Genomic DNA, 6,522 nt, shown 5'->3' on the forward strand with positions numbered 1-6,522 from the left:
ACAGTGACACCGGGTGGCTAATCCAGGTATTGCACAAAGCATTTCCCTCAAGGAGCAACAGTGACACTCGGTGGCCACTCACGGTAGTGCACAAATAATTTCCTTAACGGAGCAACAGTGACACCAGGTGGCCAGTCAGTGTAATGCACAAATCATTTCCCTCCTGGACCAACAGTGAGACCGGGTGGCCACTTGGAGTCATGCAGAAAGCATTTCCTCACGGAGCAATGGTGACACTGCGTGGCCAATTCAGGTAGTGCTCAAATCATTTCCCTCCTGGCCCAACAGTGACACTGGGTGGCCAATTCAGGTCATGCTCATTTCCCTCATGGAGCAAGAGTAACACCGGGCGGCCCCTTGGAGTGACACACAAATCATTTCCTCACGGAGCACCCGTTGCACAAACTGAGTTTAATAATAATAATAATAATAATAATAAAGAAAAAATAGTTTCACTAGAAAAGGTAGATTTTCAGTGATTATAAGGGATAGCAAACAGAAGAAGGCAGATTACGAAGCAAATACAAATACACACACATACTAAGCCGAAGATCTTAAAGAGACTGGATTCAAGAAGTCATTTCCCATCCTAAATGTCTTTTGGCAACTTGAAGAGTTTCTGTACCTTAGACTTCCCGTTGTTTCTCTTTACAGACTAGACTCCAGTCTTAGTCTGGACTTCCCCCTTCTCATTCCCTTTGTCTCTTCAGGTACTTTCAGCAGCCTTTCTACTGCCCTGCATGATTTCCGTCCGCTCCGACTTCTCCATGGCTCCCGAGACATCATCTGTGGGAATGCACACCTACCCGGGTCCTACAGAGGGAGACGGCACCAGGAGAGCAGAGGAGAGAGAGCAAGTTGGCGAACACACGAGAAGACGGCGAGTGCGGACGAGGAACTGGAAGCGCCGACTTGGCAGCCGGGTCTGCAGCGGGCAGAGAGCGGAGGCCTGGTTCCGCCTCCTTGGAAAGAGGCCCAAGCGGCTCAGGCCCCTCCTGCCGCGTTCCCCTCCGGCGAGAGCTCCGGCACCATTCCTCGCCAGAGCCGCTGCGAGAGCCGAGCCGGAGCCCTCGCTCCCCAGCGCTCGACGGGGGCTGGGAATCTCGCCCTCGGCCCTGCCGCCCTCTTCCCTCCCGCCCACACCAGCCCCACGCGCCGCCCAGAGACCGAATTCCCCCGACCGTCCCCGCTCCGCTCTCGCCCCCGCGGGGGGTCGTCTCCGGGGTGGGATTTCGGTGTCGTGTCCTCTGCCGTCTTGTGTGTCGTGTGACGTGTCGTATGTCGTGTCGTGGGTGTGTGAGACGTCGTGTGTGTCAGTGTTGTGTGTGAGAGCCGCCGTGTGCTGTGCGTGTGTGCGTGAGTGTGTGTCAGCATGTGTGAGAGACGTGATTGTGTGTTTTCTTGAGTGTTTTGTTGAGTGTGTGATGTGTTGTGTGTCCGTGTTGCTGTGATTTTTGTGTGTGTGACAGGTTGTGTGTCATGTTGTGCATGTGCGCGTGTGACATGCAGTGTAGCCGTGACATGCTGTATACGTGCAACGCGCGACACGCAACGTGCCTGCGATGCGCACTGTGTTGTGTGTGCAACATGTGACGTGCTGTCTACAACGTGCAACAGGCTGTGTGTGATGTGTTGTGCATGTGACATGTAAAGTGTGACGTGCAACATGCTGTGTGTTCCACGTGCAACGTGTCAGTGTCATATGTGTGTCTCAATGTCGTGTGCCATTTTGTGTCATGTGCCATTTTGTGTCGTGTGCCATTTTATGTGCGTCGTGTCTGTGACATGTCGTGTGTGTGCGTGCGACGTGTTGTGCATGTGCATGTGCATAGTCAGACAAGTGCGTGACATGATATGTGCGGCATGTGACAAACTGTGTGTGCAAAGTTGTGTGTATGCAACGTACGTGCAACATGCTGTGTGTCTTTGAGTGTGTGTGAGACGTGTTGTGAGATGTGTTGTGGGTCATGTTGAGTGTGAGACGTGTTATGGGTTGTGTTGAGTGTGTGAGTGTGACGTGTTGTGGGTTGTGTTGTGTTGAGTGTGTTTTTGTGACATGTTGTGGGTCATGTTGTGTTGAGTGTGACGTTGTGGGTCGTGTTGTGTTGAGTGTGTGTGTGTGACATGTTGTGGGTCGTGTGTGTGATGTTTTGTGTGTGATGCTTTCTGTGTCGTGTTGTGTGTGTGTTTGCATCGTGTGTATTTTTGTTTGTCTTGTTGTGTGCCATTTTGTGTCATCGTGTGTGTGTGACGTGTGTGCGTCCACGCCTTCGACGTATTGTGCGTGTCCCTGTGGGAAGTGCGAAGTGGGATGGGTCAACTTGCCACCCCCTTCCCCAACACTTTAGCCCCCTGTCGTAAACATGACCCTACCCCCACCCCAGGGTGCTACTGACACTGAAACGACCTAAAAGACCCCCGACTGATCACTATTGGCTGCACCCCATTGCCACCCGCACTTCTATGCTGCTGCTGGCCAAACCCTCCCCCCAAAATCTAAACCCCACCCCCTACCCGGAACCCAACTGGAACCCTGACCCCATAACCTGCCCCCCAACTCGAAACCCCTGAACCAAAACTGTAGCCCAACCCTCACCCCAACCCAAACCTCCAGCTCTGAACCCAGCCCCCCGAAGCCTGACACCGCTTTAAGCCAGAGCCCACTTCCCCATTCCCACCCTGGGCAACAACAGTGCAAACCACACCCTCCTGCCCCCCGCCCAGGGATCCTGCTTCTTACCACCCCTTCTTTGGAAATGAACCTTTTCTTCACTTGCATCCCACACACCTTCATTCTCCTTTGAGGGGTTATTTAGTGACAGGGGTCTACACAAGGCAACTCTTTGCTATTACAGCATAACAGGACACAGAGAAGTGAAAACAGTGCAAACAACATTCCACGAGTTTTCAGGAGGTTTAAACACCCAATACATTTGAACATTTAACATTCGCTTTGATCTCTACTAACACACACATCCATGGTTGGTAGGCTCTGTTTGCTGCGGTGGATCCACTGGGGGTTGATGTCATGGGGGTTGAGTGAAAACCCACTAAATTGACAGCAGAGCGCTCTCCAGTCGCCATTGGGACTGCGCCAGGAACGGCAGGAAAAAGGTAAATTGACCGAAGAGCGTCTCCCATCGACCCAGCCCACTGTAGACAGAGCAGTAAGTCGACCGAAGCGACGTCAAATCCAGCTCTGTTATTCACGCAGCGGGAGCAGCGTAACTTAGACGACTTCCTGCGGTAGGATAGAGTCATAAACAGAAAGGGAAGGCTAACCACCTTTAAATCCCTCCTGGCCAGAGGAACTGGGATTGTTTACTCTACAGAAGAGAAGAATGAGGGGGGATGTCATAGCTGCTTTGAACTAAATGAAGGTGGATCCAAAGAGGACGGATCTAGACTATTCTCAGTGACAGCAGATGACAGGACAAGGAGTAATGGTCAAGTTGCAGTGGGGGAGATTTAGGTTGGATATTAGGAAAAACTTTTTCACTAGGAGGGTGGTGAAATACTGGAATGGGTTACCTTGGGAGGTGGTGGAATCTGCTTCCTTAGAAGTTTTTAAGATCAGGCTTGAGAAAGCCCTGGCTGGGATGATTTAGTTGGGGATTGGTCCTCCTCTGGGCAGGGGGTTGGACTAGATACCTCCTGAGGTCCCTTCCAACACCGATATCCTAGGATTCTATGATCATTTGGCCAACAACATGCAGCAAAGCACCCAACTCAGTTGCATGAATGCTCTATAAACCACTCCTCAATTATACAGAGACACCAGCATATCTCCCCAGCTCTCAGCCTTGCACTTCAGAAATGTACCATCTTACACGGCTCACGGCCTTCTCTTGAAAAGTGTAAGCTCATTAATTAGTTCGCCACTTCATCAAAAATAAAGGGGACATGCACCAGCCTTTGTCATGTGAGCAACTTTCCCAAGCACTTTGGACAAACTCAGGAGTAAGTATAAAATAGTAAAATAAGTTTATTAACTACAGAAAGTTAGATTTTAACTGAGTATAAGTATTGGTCACAGAGCTCAAAAGTGGTTACAAAACAAATGAAAATAGACTCCCAGTCTAAACTCTAATTTGAATATACTAAGCAAGAATTGGATCAAACAGCTTTTCTCACTCACTGGTTGCTCCAGGCAATGTTGAGTTCTTAATATACAGACTGAATTCCCTCTCAGCCTGGGACAAATCTCCGCAGTTCAAATTCTGAGTCTTCCAGACAATCTTCCAGGTGTTGAGATTGGGGAAGAGACAGGCCACGTGGGGGTGTCTTTGACTCTCATACATATTTTTTCTCCAGCTGCTAGGTAGATTCTTGCCGTGATGCTGGGGTTAGTTAGCCCCCAATATGGAGCAGCAGTTTGCCTCCTGCACCTTGTGGTAGGCATGTCACAGCTCCTTCACTTTCACCCCGCACGGCAGTGTGTCCCTGTCATGGCCCCTTTCTATCATGCATCATGAAATCTGCGTGCGCACCTCGGGAGTTACACCGCAGAAAGCTGCTTTCCTGTGCAGAAACTTGCCCGTGTAGACAAGGCCGCAGAGGGCTTCCATAAGAACGCACGACAGGTCATAGACTGGGTCAGACCAATGGTCCGTCAAGCCCAGTGTGCTACCTGAGAGCGACCAGTGCCGGATGCATTGGAGGGAAAGAACAGAACAGGCTTGTTGACCTGCAAGGTGAGGGTCTTTCACCTTTATATTTAACTTCATTGTTGTCAATTCCTACTTATCCTATATCTAACTACCCCTCCTCTGAGGTCTCTGGGCAAATCAGGTGTGAACCACTCCTTTGAAACAGACGTGTCCCAATCCAGCTGAACTGAGGCAGAATTTGGGCCAATGTCAGTTTGGAAAAGGCCTGCTTCACCCAGCAGGTTTCTCAAAGTATCCGCTGCTGTGAACCGCATGTCGTCTCGATGTGCGCACTCCAAAGATAGCAAACATGAAAAAAAAAACGCAAAGCCGGTTCTGAGGTTTCCAGAGCCAGGCCTGAGGGTTAAAGAGCTGTGCTCAAAACGACAAGGGTCTCAGCAGCTATAAAAAGAACTAGTTGCAAAAACAAAACAAAAATTACATGGAAAAAAAACAACCAAACAACAACCACCCAGAAAAGCTCCTATCACTCGCCCATCACCATTGTAGATCTTGACATCTCCTGCCTAATGTGACATCTTTGCTTTGTGAACAAGAGCCCTGGGGAACTCTCTGGCTCACCTGTGTGGGTGGAAGGGGTCTCACACTACGTGGGAAGGCTGCATCATGAGAAAAACCACCTGTGCTCTACTATCACACTTTCTAATCTTTCAGAGTAGCAGGAGGCGGAAAAGTGAGACACATGCATTAGACTCAAGAGCAAAACTAAGAGACCAAACCACAGACTCTGGACTCAGCATTCATGTATCCTGCAGTCTGAACTTGGAATCTGTTACATTCCCTCATTGGCTACCATCATTTAACCAACACGGAAGTGCTTCTTGTCCAGCAAGGCAGCCAGTTTGGGACCCATAGGCATGGCATGGCTCTGAAGGAATCAGCTGTTTCTCTCTGTGCTTCAGGAAACTTGGGATCCAAATGGTAAAAGACAGTTGTTCCCAGTTTCATCATGGCATCCTTTAGAAGTGTGAGCAATTCTAAAAACAGTTTACCTTGGCCACAGGTCACCATAGCGTCCATCTCTGGGGTGAAAATCAACCACTCAAACCTCTCATTTCTACCTGAGTTCTTGTCAAATCTTTGACCTTAGTTGTAGCAATTTTACACGGCTCTGGCGTAGAATTCTTCACCAACCACACAACATACCAGTAGCGATACTGAGGTAGAACTCCCCCAAATATGCCCTTTTGTTTCTTTAATCTGGTGGCACAGATTTAAATAAGGGACTAAATTCAGGTGCGGCTTAGAATCCCTCTAAGACACCAAATGTCAGGTATCTACTCAAAATGGGTGTCTTTCTGCAGCTCTATCACATTCCTCATGGATGTCATTTCCTACACATTTACAGCATCTCCCAGGAGTGAGCTGAACAGAAATGTCACTTCCATTTTTCCCATCTCTACCTAGGAAGGGATTGCATTTCCCAAATAAGAGGCAACATGCACCTGATTAGGAAGGGAAGATCTTCAGGAGCAACCTCCTGCAGGGCATGGGCCACAACTGCTTTGGGAGGCAAATGAATGGGTCTTTTGCTTAGTTCCAAATCCTTTACTAGAGAATCCTCTTCCCAGCCCCTTCGGGAAATATTGACCTTACCAATTGAAGAACAGGGGGATAGAGATGGTGATGGAGAATCCCTCTGATTTACCCTATGTTCTTCTGTTGTTACAGAGGGGAAAAGACATTTTTCCCTATCCCTTCCCTATTCCTGCTCTTTGTTATACTTCAATATATTTTAAGGGAGGAAAACGGGAGTAAAAATATCTGCCTTCAGGAAAACCTGAAGCAACAGCGCTCTGATGAACTGTGACAACTGGGAATGAAACAATATGATCCTGGTGGGGGAACTTGA

The sequence above is a fragment of the Caretta caretta genome, chromosome 28, assembly GCF_965140235.1.
Source record: "Caretta caretta isolate rCarCar2 chromosome 28, rCarCar1.hap1, whole genome shotgun sequence".
NCBI lineage: Eukaryota > Metazoa > Chordata > Testudines > Cheloniidae > Caretta > Caretta caretta.